Source organism: Argiope bruennichi, chromosome 9 (assembly GCF_947563725.1).
Source record: "Argiope bruennichi chromosome 9, qqArgBrue1.1, whole genome shotgun sequence".
NCBI lineage: Eukaryota > Metazoa > Arthropoda > Arachnida > Araneae > Araneidae > Argiope > Argiope bruennichi.
This window is the reverse complement of record NC_079159.1, coordinates 90397996-90420955: the sequence shown is the minus strand read 5'-3', so window position 1 is coordinate 90420955 and position 22960 is coordinate 90397996. Positions and strand designations below refer to the sequence as shown.

Below are 22960 nucleotides of genomic sequence, written 5' to 3'. Positions count from 1 at the left end.
TTTTAAATTGATAAAAAGATTCATAATTTGGTTTATAAAATAATTCAGAATATAAATAAATTTTTTAATGTTTATAAAAATGCAATTAATAAAAACAGGTTTTCTCAAAAAACAAATTTTTAGAATCAGTGAACCAATAATCATGATGCAAACAAGTAATAGCATTGAATTTAATGTAAATAGTTTTATTTAAAAAATTTAATTAACTTTATTTGGTTTGTGGAGCATAATTTAATTAATAAAAAAGAAAATATTGCAATACTCTAATACTAAACAATCATTCTTACTTAATGGAAAATAAATTTTTAAAGAAGGTGTAAATTAAGAAGGTGAGATATGTTTGTTTGCTTTATTTTTCGAGTTATAATAAACCTTATAAGTTAGAGATCTAAAATATTACTATTATCTCAGTATAATAAATTAAGCTATTAATGTTAAATAGGATAGGTAAGCAATTTCGAGGAAATTAAATTTGGAGAATTGAACATTGTAACACACCTCTTGAAATAAAATGAAAGAGATACGATGCAATAAACAAATGTAATTTTACAAAATCCCTTACTTTTTAACAATGATAAAAATAAATACATGTATCTTTAGTACATAAATTATACGTTTTTATTCTTAATTGATTGCTAGGTAAAGTATTCTTATTCTCCTTCCTTAAATTAGTTTTAATAAATACATCTTAAGCACACTAATCAAAGCATCCCCATAAAAAATTTATTTGAAGTATTATAATATTTTTGTAAAGTATTGTAGCTTTCTAAGAATAATCTGATTATAAAACTAATATAGATTCAACACCTTCTTTGAACATTTAAATAAGCAAAGGAAAATAAATCAAACATACTACAAAACATAAAAATAATTAAAAGATTTTCAAACATTAAATTCAAAACTGAAAATACTGTAAAGATTTATAGAAATTGGAAAATACTGGATCCATATAGATGAGCAATAGACCATCATCATCTATATATTTCAAATAAGGAAAACAAATGAACAAGTTGTCCAACCACAGGTCTCATTTTTGTTTCCTTTGAAAGCTAATCACCTCTCAATATATCATTAAGAGAAGACTATTTTTCTCCACCTTCCATTTTTGAGAGAATTGAAAAAGCAGTGTAAGAAAATACATTCTCTAAGGAAAAATCTTGAGACAGAGTTTACCAATCAAACCCACTGAGCCAATATTGATAATTTTAACTTCAAATGAAAAGCTTGCAATCTCTAGAATCATCAGGGGTTGTCTTACACCCTTTATTTTTAGAGCAACTGAAAATATATAATCCCACAATACATTCTTTATAGAGCAATCTTGCAACAAAATTTATTAGCCAATCACAAAACAGATTTTGATCATTTTAATATCATATGAAAATTCATAATTTCATAAGTCACCAAGTGTCACCTAGCCACTTACATTTTCCATTTTTGAAGGAAATTAAAAAATTACCGTCTCACAATGTATCCCTATTGAGAAATCATGTGACAATATTCATTAGCTGAAAACCCTCAATCAATTTAGATCCTTTTCATTTTATTTTATCTAATGACCTCTAGATTTTTCATCAGGAGCTGCCTACCCTCTATTTTTTTAGAGAAATCTAAAATGGATAACAAAGTTTAGTCACCACCACTGCAAAGATCTCAACAATTTAAATTTAATATGGATGACATAAATATGCCATTCATGTTCACCTATAAGCATCTTAATTTTGAAAGATGTTACAAAATAAAACATTGAAACAACCTTTAATCTGAAAAACTAGATCAATTTATATAAAATAATAGCAAATATAATTACTTTTACTTATATTATTGTAATTATATTTTTATTGAGATAAGGTATAGTGTAACTGATGCAATGGCTAAATTAATATTATTGGTAATGGTACTAAAGGCCCAAAATCTTACAATCATATAGTCAAGTTTTCATAAAATGCATCATATCAAAACCAAAAAAAAAAAAGTACTATTTTAAATTATGATAGTATAATAATGACTGAGCACTCAGATTGATTAGCTATACTTTCAAAATGGCAAAATCAAATAGTAAAATTTATCCAATTGCTCAGGTTTAGGATTTTCTCTAAATTTTAGTTTGCAATATATCTTGAATATGAATGCAGAAGAGGGGAGGCTTAATGATGTACTCATGGTTTTAGTATGAAATAAAAATGGTAAATTTGCACATTAGTATTTTTATTTAATGCTCGTGGGGATATTGCATATTTTTTTTCTTACAGAGAAAGTACAGTGATATAATATGTTTGAGAATCATCTCGAAAATGGATGGTTGAAAGTAATAAACTGTTTATGAGATTCAATTTACATCAATCATCATCATCAATTTACATAAGAGTTAAAAATTAACAAAATTAATAAAGTGACTAAGGCTTAAGTTTTATCTATTATTTAAAAAATAAAGATTTTAGGCAAGCAACTGATTGCTAAAGGTGGCTAGTAACTGTATTAACATGAACACATAACCATCATTACTAACACTAAAATTCATATTTTAATAGTAAAACTATTATGGAAAAGTTTATTCACATACCGTCAACATTAATTGGTTTGCAAAAAAGATATACAATATGATGGTTTCAATTTTAATTATGACAATAATTGTTAACAATAAAATAAATACGTAATAAATAAAGTTTATCATTCCCAAAAACGTTATTCAAACGCAATCAATATGCATTTTTGTTTCAATTATCAAGCAATCAAATAGTTACAATCATTATTAAAATTTAAATATAATGTACTTTAATCAAAAATCATCTACGATAAGTATATTTCTAAAGGTAGAAGAAGAAAAAAAATTATCCAAAATAGGGAAATCAATTGAATATGCCATTTTTGAAAATTTAAAAATAATCTCAACTTTTATACAAACCTTGATTGTAAATGATGACAGACAAATTAAAATCATAAAAAGCAAAAATCTTCGATTCAATGATTAAAATCTGCATTTCGAATAATCTATTTGATCGCGGATTAAATTCATTGTGGTAATAATTCCAAACAAATGAATCGCACGTGCAAGAACTTACTATGAAGCAGTTAGAAGAGAGTGTGCTTAGTGCATCCAGGACTAACTAAGTGATCAACTAGATACGGTTGCAGATTAGAATTGTGAAATAATAACAAACTTGGGTAAAAATAGTGCGAGGGCCAATGCGAGCAAGATATGGAACCATGTATGCCGTCTCCCAACTTCTGCTTAAGCTGTAAATTAATTGTTAACGACATGACAAATGATTTATGCCCAAATTTTGCTAAATTTTCCAACAGTTTTTAGACAAATAAAGTAACAATTTTTAAACAAAATATACATAGAGGCTGAGCATAATGAACTTATAAAAATAAAATAACAATTCTAATGAAGTAATGTAAGAAAACCGGAAAAGTTGATATTTTAGATGGTAAATTATTATTTGATTATTTTTTTTTATTTAATGAACGTGACAGTATGTAAATGTATCATTATTTTGCCCTTTTAATAACATTTTGGGATATGAATATTACCCCTGAAAAAAGTAGAGATGCATAATCCATAATCTTTTTAATAACAAATATTTTTGCTATTGTTATTTTTAAATATTTGTTCCAAATAACTTTTATTTTAATCACACTTTTAATTAAAAATTATTGATCAATATTAATAATAAAATTTATTAATTATAATTAATATTTTTTATAAATTTAAATAACGTGTGATTGACTTAATTTATCTATTTTAGATAATGTTTAGTTTTTGATTTTTTTTTCGAAACCTTTTTTTAATTTATGTATTGGAGTAAAGAATTTTCTGAAAAAATTGAAATAAAAAAGTATCTTTTTTTAAAAACTTTTCACTTTAGTTCTATATTCTACCAATACATAGCTCCAAAGAAATAAATATCAATAGAAGTCTCGTCACACGCAATTAGAAATTATCTTCATGGTATATTGGTATTGTTCAGTGCGAAGTCACTGAAGTCAAGAAATCACTCATACCACTGACTAAGCAGTGACTTCACACTTACAAATAGAGATGCATAATCCACGATTTTTTTAATAACAAATAATTTTGCTATTGTTATTTTTAAATATGCGTTCCAAATATCTGTTATTTCAATCATATTATTAATTAAAAATTATTACTTAATATTAAATATAAAATTTATTAATTGTAATTAATACTTAATTTACTAATTTAAGTAACGTGTGATTGAATTAATTTATCTATTTCAGCTTACTTCTTAAATTTTTTTTCTCAAAACTATTTATTTATTAGAGTGAACCATTTTCTGGAAAAGGTGAGTCAAAAATATATGTCATTTCTTTAAAATGTTTACTTTAGTCCTATATTCTACCAATAGATGGCGCCAGCAGTAAACAGAATACATGTAATCAAAGTCAATCATGTCACGAGCAATTAAAAATGATCTGTATGGAATAGTGCATCATCAAATACGAATGTTGGTCACTCCCGTAAAGTGGAGCGGTGACTTCGCACTTTCCAGTGAAGCCTCGCACTTTCCGGTGAAATCACAGCTCCGATAAATTTCAGTGATATGCAATTCAATGATACGATACGATAATTCCAATAACCGGTCCGTTCACTTTTCAATCCAATCACAGATTTCTTTCGAGAGCTTCCATTGGACAGATCATATCGATTGTTACTTTCCAGTGAAGTCACCGCTGCGGTAAATTTCAGTGATATCGTATCGATTGTTACTTTCTATCGTGATCCAAAACCTGTAATCGAAATATCATCAGTAAGATCGTATCAAGGATTTGAATCACCCCCCTCTTTGAAAAGTATTGATCACTTGTATTTGTGACTTTTTGATATTGGTTACGTAATAACCACTCTTAAAATATTCGTCATCCCTAATTAGAACAAGACAGTTCACCACCACCATCCGATTCATTCTCAAAAAGCTTTCGCAACAAGTTAGCAATTTCATCAGGGCTTAAACCTTTTCTAGGAGCCATCGTTGCAAGATGTTTGCTCTGCACAGGGTTCGAAAATCGAATGAAATTTTTTGTATGAGCAGATAAGCAAATGCTGTGTAACGAAACACTTAGACACTATAATTGTAGAATAATTAATTCATTTCCGCTGTGAACCCAATAACAATGCATTCAATGCCAAACAAATGTGGGATAGTACTTTGGGAAGTTTATTTTACTTAGTGAATTATCATTTATTGAACGGCAGGACCTGTTTCCTATTTCCACTGAAGAACCATCGTGTAAGCGGGTCTGGTGCAGGTTAAATCCGTCGGGACCAAACGTCCTCCCACTGGTGTGGTGTGGTGTAAAGAGGGACGTGTCATCTCAGGTGTCGTTCTCGTCATCTGATCGCGGTTCAAAAATAGCCCTAGTTTTACTTTAAAAGGGACGTTAATATAACTAAACTAAAAATTCTTTTTTAAAACTTTGGAACATATTTTCTTCAGATAAATCAAAGCCATTTTCTTAAATACATGTTTAAGTATTGTGTAAATCTGGTTTTAAAAGCACAATGCTAAGAATAATAATAGATTCTGCGCATGTGCGGGAACCTGACTCTTAAAATTCCGATAAAATATAGAAATATTTTAAATTTATAATATTGTTTTGAAATATATGATTTGGAATGATTCATAGTAACTCTATGAATAATGGAGAAATATAGATAAAATTTATTTAAAAAAAAGAAAAATTATAAATTATTTGTCGAACTCGAGATTCGAACAGAAGACCAGCTAAATACAATGGCACACCCTGCCGATCTAGCCACCAAGACTCGTACCGCGAGAGCTTCTGAAGGGTCAAAGATTCTCATTAAGACTCGGCAATAAGTTTTAAGTATTGTGTAAATCTGGTTTTAAAAGCACAAATGTAAGAATATTAATAGATTCTGCGGATGTGCGCGAACTTGACTCTTAAAATTCCGATAAAATATAGAAATATTTTAAATTTATAATATTGTTTTGAAATATATGATTTGGAATGATTCATAGTAACTCTATGAATAATGGAGAAATATAGATAAAATTTATTTAAAAAAAAGAAAAATTATAAATTATTTGTCGATCTCGAGATTCGAACAGAAGACCAGCAAAATACAATGACACACCCTGCCGATCTCGCCACCAAGACTCGTACCTCGAGAGCTTCTGAAGGGTCAGAGATTCTCATTAAGACTCGGCAATAAGTTTTAAGTATTGTGTAAATCTGGTTTTAAAAGCACAAATCTAAGAATATTAATAGATTCTGCGGATCTGCGCGAACTTGACTCTTAAAATTCCGATAAAATATAGAAATATTTTAAATTTATAATATTGTTTTGAAATATATGATTTGGAATGATTCATAGTAACTCTATGAATAATGGAGAAATATAGATAAAATTTATTTAAAAAAAAAGAAAAATTATAAATTATTTGTCGATCTCGAGATTCGAACAGAAGACCGGCTAAATACAATGACACACCCTGCCGATCTAGCCACCAAGACTCGTACCGCGAGAGCTTCTGAAGGGTGAAAGATTCTCATTAAGACTCGGCAATAAGTTTTAAGTATTGTGTAAATCTGGTTTTAAAAGCACAAATCTAAGAATATTAATAGATTCTGCGGATCTGCGCGAACTTGACTCTTAAAATTCCGATAAAATATAGAAATATTTTAAATTTATAATATTGTTTTGAAATATATGATTTGGAATGATTCATAGTAACTCTATGAATAATGGAGAAATATAGATAAAATTTATTTAAAAAAAAAGAAAAATTATAAATTATTTGTCGATCTCGAGATTCGAACAGAAGACCGGCTAAATACAATGACACACCCTGCCGATCTAGCCACCAAGACTCGTACCGCGAGAGCTTCTGAAGGGTGAAAGATTCTCATTAAGACTCGGCAATAAGTTTTAAGTATTGTGTAAATCTGGTTTTAAAAGCACAATGCTAAGAATATTAATAGATTCTGCGGATGTGCGCGAACTTGACTCTTAAAATTCCGATAAAATATAGAAATATTTTAAATTTATAATATTGTTTTGAAATATATGATTTGGAATGATTCATAGTAACTCTATGAATAATGGAGAAATATAGATAAAATTTATTTAAAAAAAAGAAAAATTATAAATTATTTGTCGAACTCGAGATTCGAACAGAAGACCAGCTAAATACAATGGCACACCCTGCCGATCTAGCCACCAAGACTCGTACCGCGAGAGCTTCTGAAGGGTCAAAGATTCTCATTAAGACTCGGCAATAAGTTTTAAGTATTGTGTAAATCTGGTTTTAAAAGCACAATGCTAAGAATATTAATAGATTCTGCGCAGGTGCGGGAACTTGACTCTTAAAATTCCGATAAAGTATAGAAATATTTTAAATTTATAATATTGTTTTAAAATATATGATTTGGAATGATTCATAGTAACTCTATGAATAATGGAGAAATATAGATAAAATTTATTTAAAAAAAAGAAAAATTATAAATTATTTGTCGAACTCGAGATTCGAACAGAAGACCAGCTAAATACAATGGCACACCCTGCCGATCTAGCCACCAAGACTCGTACCGCGAGAGCTTCTGAAGGGTCAAAGATTCTCATTAAGACTCGGCAATAAGTTTTAAGTATTGTGTAAATCTGGTTTTAAAAGCACAATGCTAAGAATATTAATAGATTCTGCGCAGGTGCGGGAACTTGACTCTTAAAATTCCGATAAAGTACAGAAATATTTTAAATTTATAATATTGTTTTAAAATATATGATTTGGAATGATTCATAGTAACTCTATGAATAATGGAGAAATATAGATAAAATTTATTTAAAAAAAAGAAAAATTATAAATTATTTGTCGATATCGAGATTCGAACAGAAGACCAGCAAAATAAAAGGTTTTAAAAGCACAATGTTAAGAATATTAATAGATTCTGAGCATTTGCGCGAACTTGACTCTTAAAATTCCGATAAAATATAGAAATATTTTAAATTTATAATATTGTTTTGAAATATATGATTTGAAAGGATTCATAGTAACTCTATGAATAATGGAGAAATATAGATAAAATTTATTTAAAAAAAAAGAAAAATTATAAATTATTTGTCGATCTCGAGATTCGAACAGAAGACCGGCTAAATACAATGACACACCCTGCCGATCTAGCCACCAAGACTCGTACCGCGAGAGCTTCTGAATGGTCAAAGATTCTCATTAAGACTCGGCAATAAGTTTTAAGTATTGTGTAAATCTGGTTTTAAAAGCACAAATGTAAGAATATTAATAGATTCTGCGGATGTGCGCGAACTTGACTCTTAAAATTCCGATAAAATATAGAAATATTTTAAATTTATAATATTGTTTTGAAATATATGATTTGGAATGATTCATAGTAACTCTATGAATAATGGAGAAATATAGATAAAATTTATTTAAAAAAAAAGAAAAATTATAAATTATTTGTCGATCTCGAGATTCGAACAGAAGACCGGCTAAATACAATGACACACCCTGCCGATCTAGCCACCAAGACTCGTACCGCGAGAGCTTCTGAAGGGTGAAAGATTCTCATTAAGACTCGGCAATAAGTTTTAAGTATTGTGTAAATCTGGTTTTAAAAGCACAATGCTAAGAATATTAATAGATTCTGCGGATCTGCGCGAACTTGACTCTTAAAATTCCGATAAAATATAGAAATATTTTAAATTTATAATATTGTTTTGAAATATATGATTTGGAATGATTCATAGTAACTCTATGAATAATGGAGAAATATAGATAAAATTTATTTAAAAAAAAGAAAAATTATAAATTATTTGTCGAACTCGAGATTCGAACAGAAGACCAGCTAAATACAATGGCACACCCTGCCGATCTAGCCACCAAGACTCGTACCGCGAGAGCTTCTGAAGGGTCAAAGATTCTCATTAAGACTCGGCAATAAGTTTTAAGTATTGTGTAAATCTGGTTTTAAAAGCACAATGCTAAGAATATTAATAGATTCTGCGCAGGTGCGGGAACTTGACTCTTAAAATTCCGATAAAGTATAGAAATATTTTAAATTTATAATATTGTTTTAAAATATATGATTTGGAATGATTCATAGTAACTCTATGAATAATGGAGAAATATAGATAAAATTTATATAAAAAAAGAAAAATTATAAATTATTTGTCGATATCGAGATTCGAACAGAAGACCAGCAAAATACAAGGTTTTAAAAGCACAATGTTAAGAATATTAATAGATTCTGAGCATTTGCGCGAACTTGACTCTTAAAATTCCGATAAAATATAGAAATATTTTAAATTTATAATATTGTTTTGAAATATATGATTTGAAAGGATTCATAGTAACTCTATGAATAATGGAGAAATATAGATAAAATTTATTTAAAAAAAAAGAAAAATTATAAATTATTTGTCGATCTCGAGATTCGAACAGAAGACCGGCTAAATACAATGACACACCCTGCCGATCTAGCCACCAAGACTCGTACCGCGAGAGCTTCTGAATGGTCAAAGATTCTCATTAAGACTCGGCAATAAGTTTTAAGTATTGTGTAAATCTGGTTTTAAAAGCACAAATGTAAGAATATTAATAGATTCTGCGGATGTGCGCGAACTTGACTCTTAAAATTCCGATAAAATATAGAAATATTTTAAATTTATAATATTGTTTTGAAATATATGATTTGGAATGATTCATAGTAACTCTATGAATAATGGAGAAATATAGATAAAATTTATTTAAAAAAAAGAAAAATTATAAATTATTTGTCGATCTCGAGATTCGAACAGAAGACCAGCAAAATACAATGACACACCCTGCCGATCTCGCCACCAAGACTCGTACCTCGAGAGCTTCTGAAGGGTCAGAGATTCTCATTAAGACTCGGCAATAAGTTTTAAGTATTGTGTAAATCTGGTTTTAAAAGCACAAATCTAAGAATATTAATAGATTCTGCGGATCTGCGCGAACTTGACTCTTAAAATTCCGATAAAATATAGAAATATTTTAAATTTATAATATTGTTTTGAAATATATGATTTGGAATGATTCATAGTAACTCTATGAATAATGGAGAAATATAGATAAAATTTATTTAAAAAAAAGAAAAATTATAAATTATTTGTCGAACTCGAGATTCGAACAGAAGACCAGCTAAATACAATGGCACACCCTGCCGATCTAGCCACCAAGACTCGTACCGCGAGAGCTTCTGAAGGGTCAAAGATACTCATTAAGACTCGGCAATAAGTTTTAAGTATTGTGTAAATCTGGTTTTAAAAGCACAATGCTAAGAATATTAATAGATTCTGCGCAGGTGCGGGAACTTGACTCTTAAAATTCCGATAAAGTATAGAAATATTTTAAATTTATAATATTGTTTTAAAATATATGATTTGGAATGATTCATAGTAACTCTATGAATAATGGAGAAATATAGATAAAATTTATTTAAAAAAAAGAAAAATTATAAATTATTTGTCGATATCGAGATTCGAACAGAAGACCAGCAAAATACAAGGTTTTAAAAGCACAATGTTAAGAATATTAATAGATTCTGAGCATTTGCGCGAACTTGACTCTTAAAATTCCGATAAAATATAGAAATATTTTAAATTTATAATATTGTTTTGAAATATATGATTTGAAAGGATTCATAGTAACTCTATGAAAAATGGAGAAATATAGATAAAATTTATTTAAAAAAAAAGAAAAATTATAAATTATTTGTCGATCTCGAGATTCGAACAGAAGACCGGCTAAATACAATGACACACCCTGCCGATCTAGCCACCAAGACTCGTACCGCGAGAGCTTCTGAATGGTCAAAGATTCTCATTAAGACTCGGCAATAAGTTTTAAGTATTGTGTAAATCTGGTTTTAAAAGCACAAATGTAAGAATATTAATAGATTCTGCGGATGTGCGCGAACTTGACTCTTAAAATTCCGATAAAATATAGAAATATTTTAAATTTATAATATTGTTTTGAAATATATGATTTGGAATGATTCATAGTAACTCTATGAATAATGGAGAAATATAGATAAAATTTATTTAAAAAAAAGAAAAATTATAAATTATTTGTCGATCTCGAGATTCGAACAGAAGACCAGCAAAATACAATGACACACCCTGCCGATCTCGCCACCAAGACTCGTACCTCGAGAGCTTCTGAAGTGTCAGAGATTCTCATTAAGACTCGGCAATAAGTTTTAAGTATTGTGTAAATCTGGTTTTAAAAGCACAAATCTAAGAATATTAATAGATTCTGCGGATCTGCGCGAACTTGACTCTTAAAATTCCGATAAAATATAGAAATATTTTAAATTTATAATATTGTTTTGAAATATATGATTTGGAATGATTCATAGTAACTCTATGAATAATGGAGAAATATAGATAAAATTTATTTAAAAAAAAAGAAAAATTATAAATTATTTGTCGATCTCGAGATTCGAACAAAAGACCGGCTAAATACAATGACACACCCTGCCGATCTAGCCACCAAGACTCGTACCGCGAGAGCTTCTGAAGGGTGAAAGATTCTCATTAAGACTCGGCAATAAGTTTTAAGTATTGTGTGAATCTGGTTTTAAAAGCACAATGCTAAGAATATTAATAGATTCTGCGGATGTGCGCGAACTTGACTCTTAAAATTCCGATAAAGTATAGAAATATTTTAAATTTATAATATTGTTTTGAAATATATGATTTGGAATGATTCATAGTAACTCTATGAATAATGGAGAAATATAGAAAAAATTTATTTAAAATAAAGAAAAATTATAAATTATTTGTCGATCTCGAGATTCGAACAGAAGACCAGCAAAATACAATGACACACCCTGCCGATCTAGCCACCAAGACTCGTACCGCGAGAGCTTCTGAATGGTCAAAGATTCTCATTAAGACTCGGCAATACGTTTTAAGTATTGTGTAAATCTGGTTTTAAAAGCACAAATCTAAGAATATTAATAGATTCTGCGGATCTGCGCGAACTTGACTCTTAAAATTCCGATAAAATATAGAAATATTTTAAATTTATAATATTGTTTTGAAATATATGATTTGGAATGATTCATAGTAACTCTATGAATAATGGAGAAATATAGATAAAATTTATTTAAAAAAAAGAAAAATTATAAATTATTTGTCGAACTCGAGATTCGAACAGAAGACCAGCTAAATACAATGGCACACCCTGCCGATCTAGCCACCAAGACTCGTACCGCGAGAGCTTCTGAAGGGTCAAAGATTCTCATTAAGACTCGGCAATAAGTTTTAAGTATTGTGTAAATCTGGTTTTAAAAGCACAATGCTAAGAATATTAATAGATTCTGCGCAGGTGCGGGAACTTGACTCTTAAAATTCCGATAAAGTATAGAAATATTTTAAATTTATAATATTGTTTTAAAATATATGATTTGGAATGATTCATAGTAACTCTATGAATAATGGAGAAATATAGATAAAATTTATATAAAAAAAGAAAAATTATAAATTATTTGTCGATATCGAGATTCGAACAGAAGACCAGCAAAATACAAGGTTTTAAAAGCACAATGTTAAGAATATTAATAGATTCTGAGCATTTGCGCGAACTTGACTCTTAAAATTCCGATAAAATATAGAAATATTTTAAATTTATAATATTGTTTTGAAATATATGATTTGAAAGGATTCATAGTAACTCTATGAATAATGGAGAAATATAGATAAAATTTATTTAAAAAAAAAGAAAAATTATAAATTATTTGTCGATCTCGAGATTCGAACAGAAGACCGGCTAAATACAATGACACACCCTGCCGATCTAGCCACCAAGATTCGTACCGCGAGAGCTTCTGAATGGTCAAAGATTCTCATTAAGACTCGGCAATAAGTTTTAAGTATTGTGTAAATCTGGTTTTAAAAGCACAAATGTAAGAATATTAATAGATTCTGCGGATGTGCGCGAACTTGACTCTTAAAATTCCGATAAAATATAGAAATATTTTAAATTTATAATATTGTTTTGAAATATATGATTTGGAATGATTCATAGTAACTCTATGAATAATGGAGAAATATAGATAAAATTTATTTAAAAAAAAGAAAAATTATAAATTATTTGTCGATCTCGAGATTCGAACAGAAGACCAGCAAAATACAATGACACACCCTGCCGATCTCGCCACCAAGACTCGTACCTCGAGAGCTTCTGAAGGGTCAGAGATTCTCATTAAGACTCGGCAATAAGTTTTAAGTATTGTGTAAATCTGGTTTTAAAAGCACAAATCTAAGAATATTAATAGATTCTGCGGATCTGCGCGAACTTGACTCTTAAAATTCCGATAAAATATAGAAATATTTTAAATTTATAATATTGTTTTGAAATATATGATTTGGAATGATTCATAGTAACTCTATGAATAATGGAGAAATATAGATAAAATTTATTTAAAAAAAAAGAAAAATTATAAATTATTTGTCGATCTCGAGATTCGAACAGAAGACCGGCTAAATACAATGACACACCCTGCCGATCTAGCCACCAAGACTCGTACCGCGAGAGCTTCTGAAAGGTGAAAGATTCTCATTAAGACTCGGCAATAAGTTTTAAGTATTGTGTAAATCTGGTTTTAAAAGCACAATGCTAAGAATATTAATAGATTCTGCGGATGTGCGCGAACTTGACTCTTAAAATTCCGATAAAGTATAGAAATATTTTAAATTTATAATATTGTTTTGAAATATATGATTTGGAATGATTCATAGTAACTCTATGAATAATGGAGAAATATAGATAAAATTTATTTAAAATAAAGAAAAATTATAAATTATTTGTCGATCTCGAGATTCGAACAGAAGACCAGCAAAATACAATGACACACCCTGCCGATCTAGCCACCAAGACTCGTACCGCGAGAGCTTCTGAATGGTCAAAGATTCTCATTAAGACTCGGCAATACGTTTTAAGTATTGTGTAAATCTGGTTTTAAAAGCACAAATCTAAGAATATTAATAGATTCTGCGGATCTGCGCGAACTTGACTCTTAAAATTCCGATAAAATATAGAAATATTTTAAATTTATAATATTGTTTTGAAATATATGATTTGGAATGATTCATAGTAACTCTATGAATAATGGAGAAATATAGATAAAATTTATTTAAAAAAAAGAAAAATTATAAATTATTTGTCGAACTCGAGATTCGAACAGAAGACCAGCTAAATACAATGGCACACCCTGCCGATCTAGCCACCAAGACTCGTACCGCGAGAGCTTCTGAAGGGTCAAAGATTCTCATTAAGACTCGGCAATAAGTTTTAAGTATTGTGTAAATCTGGTTTTAAAAGCACAATGCTAAGAATATTAATAGATTCTGCGCAGGTGCGGGAACTTGACTCTTAAAATTCCGATAAAGTATAGAAATATTTTAAATTTATAATATTGTTTTAAAATATATGATTTGGAATGATTCATAGTAACTCTATGAATAATGGAGAAATATAGATAAAATTTATATAAAAAAAGAAAAATTATAAATTATTTGTCGATATCGAGATTCGAACAGAAGACCAGCAAAATACAAGGTTTTAAAAGCACAATGTTAAGAATATTAATAGATTCTGAGCATTTGCGCGAACTTGACTCTTAAAATTCCGATAAAATATAGAAATATTTTAAATTTATAATATTGTTTTGAAATATATGATTTGAAAGGATTCATAGTAACTCTATGAATAATGGAGAAATATAGATAAAATTTATTTAAAAAAAAAGAAAAATTATAAATTATTTGTCGATCTCGAGATTCGAACAGAAGACCGGCTAAATACAATGACACACCCTGCCGATCTAGCCACCAAGATTCGTACCGCGAGAGCTTCTGAATGGTCAAAGATTCTCATTAAGACTCGGCAATAAGTTTTAAGTATTGTGTAAATCTGGTTTTAAAAGCACAAATGTAAGAATATTAATAGATTCTGCGGATGTGCGCGAACTTGACTCTTAAAATTCCGATAAAATATAGAAATATTTTAAATTTATAATATTGTTTTGAAATATATGATTTGGAATGATTCATAGTAACTCTATGAATAATGGAGAAATATAGATAAAATTTATTTAAAAAAAAGAAAAATTATTAATTATTTGTCGATCTCGAGATTCGAACAGAAGACCAGCAAAATACAATGACACACCCTGCCGATCTCGCCACCAAGACTCGTACCTCGAGAGCTTCTGAAGGGTCAGAGATTCTCATTAAGACTCGGCAATAAGTTTTAAGTATTGTGTAAATCTGGTTTTAAAAGCACAAATCTAAGAATATTAATAGATTCTGCGGATCTGCGCGAACTTGACTCTTAAAATTCCGATAAAATATAGAAATATTTTAAATTTATAATATTGTTTTGAAATATATGATTTGGAATGATTCATAGTAACTCTATGAATAATGGAGAAATATAGATAAAATTTATTTAAAAAAAAGAAAAATTATAAATTATTTGTCGAACTCGAGATTCGAACAGAAGACCAGCTAAATACAATGGCACACCCTGCCGATCTAGCCACCAAGACTCGTACCGCGAGAGCTTCTGAAGGGTCAAAGATTCTCATTAAGACTCGGCAATAAGTTTTAAGTATTGTGTAAATCTGGTTTTAAAAGCACAATGCTAAGAATATTAATAGATTCTGCGCAGGTGCGGGAACTTGACTCTTAAAATTCCGATAAAGTATAGAAATATTTTAAATTTATAATATTGTTTTAAAATATATGATTTGGAATGATTCATAGTAACTCTATGAATAATGGAGAAATATAGATAAAATTTATTTAAAAAAAAGAAAAATTATAAATTATTTGTCGATATCAAGATTCGAACAGAAGACCAGCAAAATACAAGGTTTTAAAAGCACAATGTTAAGAATATTAATAGATTCTGAGCATTTGCGCGAACTTGACTCTTAAAATTCCGATAAAATATAGAAATATTTTAAATTTATAATATTGTTTTGAAATATATGATTTGAAAGGATTCATAGTAACTCTATGAATAATGGAGAAATATAGATAAAATTTATTTAAAAAAAAAGAAAAATTATAAATTATTTGTCGATCTCGAGATTCGAACAGAAGACCGGCTAAATACAATGACACACCCTGCCGATCTAGCCACCAAGACTCGTACCGCGAGAGCTTCTGAAGGGTGAAAGATTCTCATTAAGACTCGGCAATAAGTTTTAAGTATTGTGTAAATCTGGTTTTAAAAGCACAATGCTAAGAATATTAATAGATTCTGCGGATGTGCGCGAACTTGACTCTTAAAATTCCGATAAAATATAGAAATATTTTAAATTTATAATATTGTTTTGAAATATATGATTTGGAATGATTCATAGTAACTCTATGAATAATGGAGAAATATAGATAAAATTTATTTAAAAAAAAGAAAAATTATAAATTATTTGTCGAACTCGAGATTCGAACAGAAGACCAGCAAAATACATTTCACACCCTGCCGATCTAGCCACAAAGACTCGTACCTCGAGAGCTTCTGAAGGGTCAAAGATTCTCATTAAGACACGGCAATAAACTTTAAGTATCGTGTAAATCTGGTTTTAAAAGCACAATGCTAAGAATAATAATAGATTCTGCGCATGTGCGGGAACTTGACTCTTAAAATTCCGATAAAGTATAGAAATATTTTAAATTTATAATATTGTTTTAAAATATATGATTTGGAATGATTCATAGTAACTCTATGAATAATGGAGAAATATAGATAAAATTTATTTAAAAAAAAGAAAAATTATAAATTATTTGTCGATATCGAGATTCGAACAGAAGACCAGCAAAATACAATGACACACCCTACCGATCTCGCCCTCAAGACTCGTACCTCGAGAGCTTCTGAAGGGTCAAAGATTCTCATTAAGACACAGCAATAAACTTTAAGTATTGTGTAAATCTGGTTTTAAAAGCACAATGCTAAGAATATTAATAGATTCTGCGCATGTGCGGGAACTAGACTCTTAAAATTCCGATAAAATATAAAAATATTTTAAATTTATAATATTGTTTTAAAATATATGATTTGGAATGATTCATAGTAACTCTATGAATAATGGAGAAATATAGATAAAATTTATTAAAAAAAAGAGAAAAATTATAAATTATTTGTCGATATCGAGATTCGAACAGAAGACCAGCAAAATACAAGGTTTTAAAAGCACAATGCTAAGAATATTAATAGATTCTGAGCATTTGCGCGAACTTGACTCTTAAAATTCCGATAAAATATAGAAATATTTTAAATTTATAATATTGTTTTGAAATATATGATTTGAAAGGATTCATAGTAACTCTATGAATAATGGAGAAATATAGATAAAATTTATTTAAAAAAAAAGAAAAATTATAAATTATTTGTCGATCTCGAGATTCGAACAGAAGACCGGCTAAATACAATGACACACCCTGCCGATCTAGCCACCAAGACTCGTACCGCGAGAGCTTCTGAATGGTCAAAGATTCTCATTAAGACTCGGCAATAAGTTTTAAGTATTGTGTAAATCTGGTTTTAAAAGCACAAATGTAAGAATATTAATAGATTCTGCGGATGTGCGCGAACTTGACTCTTAAAATTCCGATAAAATATAGAAATATTTTAAATTTATAATATTGTTTTGAAATATATGATTTGGAATGATTCATAGTAACTCTATGAATAATGGAGAAATATAGATAAAATTTATTTAAAAAAAAGAAAAATTATAAATTATTTGTCGATCTCGAGATTCGAACAGAAGACCAGCAAAATACAATGACACACCCTGCCGATCTCGCCACCAAGACTCGTACCTCGAGAGCTTCTGAAGGGTCAGAGATTCTCATTAAGACTCGGCAATAAGTTTTAAGTATTGTGTAAATCTGGTTTTAAAAGCACAAATCTAAGAATATTAATAGATTCTGCGGATCTGCGCGAACTTGACTCTTAAAATTCCGATAAAATATAGAAATATTTTAAATTTATAATATTGTTTTGAAATATATGATTTGGAATGATTCATAGTAACTCTATGAATAATGGAGAAATATAGATAAAATTTATTTAAAAAAAAAGAAAAATTATAAATTATTTGTCGATCTCGAGATTCGAACAGAAGACCGGCTAAATACAATGACACACCCTGCCGATCTAGCCACCAAGACTCGTACCGCGAGAGCTTCTGAAGGGTGAAAGATTCTCATTAAGACTCGGCAATAAGTTTTAAGTATTGTGTAAATCTGGTTTTAAAAGCACAATGCTAAGAATATTAATAGATTCTGCGGATGTGCGCGAACTTGACTCTTAAAATTCCGATAAAGTATAGAAATATTTTAAATTTATAATATTGTTTTGAAATATATGATTTGGAATGATTCATAGTAACTCTATGAATAATGGAGAAATATAGATAAAATTTATTTAAAATAAAGAAAAATTATAAATTATTTGTCGATCTCGAGATTCGAACAGAAGACCAGAAAAATACAATGACACACCCTGCCGATCTAGCCACCAAGACTCGTACCGCGAGAGCTTCTGAATGGTCAAAGATTCTCATTAAGACTCGGCAATACGTTTTAAGTATTGTGTAAATCTGGTTTTAAAAGCACAAATCTAAGAATATTAATAGATTCTGCGGATCTGCGCGAACTTGACTCTTAAAATTCCGATAAAATATAGAAATATTTTAAATTTATAATATTGTTTTGAAATATATGATTTGGAATGATTCATAGTAACTCTATGAATAATGGAGAAATATAGATAAAATTTATTTAAAAAAAAGAAAAATTATAAATTATTTGTCGAACTCGAGATTCGAACAGAAGACCAGCTAAATACAATGGCACACCCTGCCGATCTAGCCACCAAGACTCGTACCGCGAGAGCTTCTGAAGGGTCAAAGATTCTCATTAAGACTCGGCAATAAGTTTTAAGTATTGTGTAAATCTGGTTTTAAAAGCACAATGCTAAGAATATTAATAGATTCTGCGCAGGTGCGGGAACTTGACTCTTAAAATTCCGATAAAGTATAGAAATATTTTAAATTTATAATATTGTTTTAAAATATATGATTTGGAATGATTCATAGTAACTCTATGAATAATGGAGAAATATAGATAAAATTTATATAAAAAAAGAAAAATTATAAATTATTTGTCGATATCGAGATTCGAACAGAAGACCAGCAAAATACAAGGTTTTAAAAGCACAATGTTAAGAATATTAATAGATTCTGAGCATTTGCGCGAACTTGACTCTTAAAATTCCGATAAAATATAGAAATATTTTAAATTTATAATATTGTTTTGAAATATATGATTTGAAAGGATTCATAGTAACTCTATGAATAATGGAGAAATATAGATAAAATTTATTTAAAAAAAAAGAAAAATTATAAATTATTTGTCGATCTCGAGATTCGAACAGAAGACCGGCTAAATACAATGACACACCCTGCCGATCTAGCCACCAAGACTCGTACCGCGAGAGCTTCTGAATGGTCAAAGATTCTCATTAAGACTCGGCAATAAGTTTTAAGTATTGTGTAAATCTGGTTTTAAAAGCACAAATGTAAGAATATTAATAGATTCTGCGGATGTGCGCGAACTTGACTCTTAAAATTCCGATAAAATATAGAAATATTTTAAATTTATAATATTGTTTTGAAATATATGATTTGGAATGATTCATAGTAACTCTATGAATAATGGAGAAATATAGATAAAATTTATTTAAAAAAAAAGAAAAATTATAAATTATTTGTCGATCTCGAGATTCGAACAGAAGACCAGCAAAATACAATGACACACCCTGCCGATCTCGCCACCAAGCTCGTACCTCGAGAGCTTCTGAAGGGTCAGAGATTCTCATTAAGACTCGGCAATAAGTTTTAAGTATTGTGTAAATCTGGTTTTAAAAGCACAAATCTAAGAATATTAATAGATTCTGCGGATCTGCGCGAACTTGACTCTTAAAATTCCGATAAAATATAGAAATATTTTAAATTTATAATATTGTTTTGAAATATATGATTTCGAATGATTCATAGTAACTCTATGAATAATGGAGAAATATAGATAAAATTTATTTAAAAAAAAGAAAAATTATAAATTATTTGTCGAACTCGAGATTCGAACAGAAGACCAGCTAAATACAATGGCACACCCTGCCGATCTAGCCACCAAGACTCGTACCGCGAGAGCTTCTGAAGGGTCAAAGATTCTCATTAAGACTCGGCAATAAGTTTTAAGTATTGTGTAAATCTGGTTTTAAAAGCACAATGCTAAGAATATTAATAGATTCTGCGCAGGTGCGGGAACTTGACTCTTAAAATTCCGATAAAGTATAGAAATATTTTAAATTTATAATATTGTTTTAAAATATATGATTTGGAATGATTCATAGTAACTCTATGAATAATGGAGAAATATAGATAAAATTTATTTAAAAAAAAGAAAAATTATAAATTATTTGTCGATATCGAGATTCGAACAGAAGACCAGCAAAATACAAGGTTTTAAAAGCACAATGTTAAGAATATTAATAGATTCTGAGCATTTGCGCGAACTTGACTCTTAAAATTCCGATAAAATATAGAAATATTTTAAATTTATAATATTGTTTTGAAATATATGATTTGAAAGGATTCATAGTAACTCTATGAATAATGGAGAAATATAGATAAAATTTATTTAAAAAAAAAGAAAAATTATAAATTATTTGTCGATCTCGAGATTCGAACAGAAGACCGGCTAAATACAATGACACACCCTGCCGATCTAGCCACCAAGACTCGTACCGCGAGAGCTTCTGAATGGTCAAAGATTCTCATTAAGACTCGGCAATAAGTTTTAAGTATTGTGTAAATCTGGTTTTAAAAGCACAAATGTAAGAATATTAATAGATTCTGCGGATGTGCGCGAACTTGACTCTTAAAATTCCGATAAAATATAGAAATATTTTAAATTTATAATATTGTTTTGAAATATATGATTTGGAATGATTCATAGTAACTCTATGAATAATGGAGAAATATAGATAAAATTTATTTAAAAAAAAGAAAAATTATAAATTATTTGTCGATCTCGAGATTCGAACAGAAGACCAGCAAAATACAATGACACACCCTGCCGATCTCGCCACCAAGACTCGTACCTCGAGAGCTTCTGAAGTGTCAGAGATTCTCATTAAGACTCGGCAATAAGTTTTAAGTATTGTGTAAATCTGGTTTTAAAAGCACAAATCTAAGAATATTAATAGATTCTGCGGATCTGCGCGAACTTGACTCTTAAAATTCCGATAAAATATAGAAATATTTTAAATTTATAATATTGTTTTGAAATATATGATTTGGAATGATTCATAGTAACTCTATGAATAATGGAGAAATATAGATAAAATTTATTTAAAAAAAAAGAAAAATTATAAATTATTTGTCGATCTCGAGATTCGAACAGAAGACCGGCTAAATACAATGACACACCCTGCCGATCTAGCCACCAAGACTCGTACCGCGAGAGCTTCTGAAGGGTGAAAGATTCTCATTAAGACTCGGCAATAAGTTTTAAGTATTGTGTAAATCTGGTTTTAAAAGCACAATGCTAAGAATATTAATAGATTCTGCGGATGTGCGCGAACTTGACTCTTAAAATTCCGATAAAGTATAGAAATATTTTAAATTTATAATATTGTTTTGAAATATATGATTTGGAATGATTCATAGTAACTCTATGAATAATGGAGAAATATAGATAAAATTTATTTAAAATAAAGAAAAATTATAAATTATTTGTCGATCTCGAGATTCGAACAGAAGACCAGCAAAATACAATGACACACCCTGCCGATCTAGCCACCAAGACTCGTACCGCGAGAGCTTCTGAATGGTCAAAGATTCTCATTAAGACTCGGCAATACGTTTTAAGTATTGTGTAAATCTGGTTTTAAAAGCACAAATCTAAGAATATTAATAGATTCTGCGGATCTGCGCGAACTTGACTCTTAAAATTCCGATAAAATATAGAAATATTTTAAATTTATAATATTGTTTTGAAATATATGATTTGGAATGATTCATAGTAACTATATGAATAATGGAGAAATATAGATAAAATTTATTTAAAAAAAAGAAAAATTATAAATTATTTGTCGAACTCGAGATTCGAACAGAAGACCAGCTAAATACAATGGCACACCCTGCCGATCTAGCCACCAAGACTCGTACCGCGAGAGCTTCTGAAGGGTCAAAGATTCTCATTAAGACTCGGCAATAAGTTTTAAGTATTGTGTAAATCTGGTTTTAAAAGCACAATGCTAAGAATATTAATAGATTCTGCGCAGGTGCGGGAACTTGACTCTTAAAATTCCGATAAAGTATAGAAATATTTTAAATTTATAATATTGTTTTAAAATATATGATTTGGAATGATTCATAGTAACTCTATGAATAATGGAGAAATATAGATAAAATTTATATAAAAAAAGAAAAATTATAAATTATTTGTCGATATCGAGATTCGAACAGAAGACCAGCAAAATACAAGGTTTTAAAAGCACAATGTTAAGAATATTAATAGATTCTGAGCATTTGCGCGAACTTGACTCTTAAAATTCCGATAAAATATAGAAATATTTTAAATTTATAATATTGTTTTGAAATATATGATTTGAAAGGATTCATAGTAACTCTATGAATAATGGAGAAATATAGATAAAATTTATTTAAAAAAAAAGAAAAATTATAAATTATTTGTCGATCTCGAGATTCGAACAGAAGACCGGCTAAATACAATGACACACCCTGCCGATCTAGCCACCAAGATTCGTACCGCGAGAGCTTCTGAATGGTCAAAGATTCTCATTAAGACTCGGCAATAAGTTTTAAGTATTGTGTAAATCTGGTT

General features: G+C 29.1%; 1 protein-coding gene across 1 annotated transcript in view; it reads right to left on the bottom strand.

Annotated features, from left to right (window-relative positions):
- Positions 1–3073, bottom strand: part of LOC129984312 (transcriptional protein SWT1-like) — a 40691-nt gene extending 37618 nt beyond the window's left edge. Inside the window, exon 1 of the mRNA XM_056094173.1 lies at positions 2906–3073. The gene's annotated coding sequence lies outside the window, so the exon portion shown is untranslated. The remainder of the gene's footprint in view (positions 1–2905) is intronic.
- Between the last annotated feature and the right edge of the window lie 19887 nt (positions 3074–22960).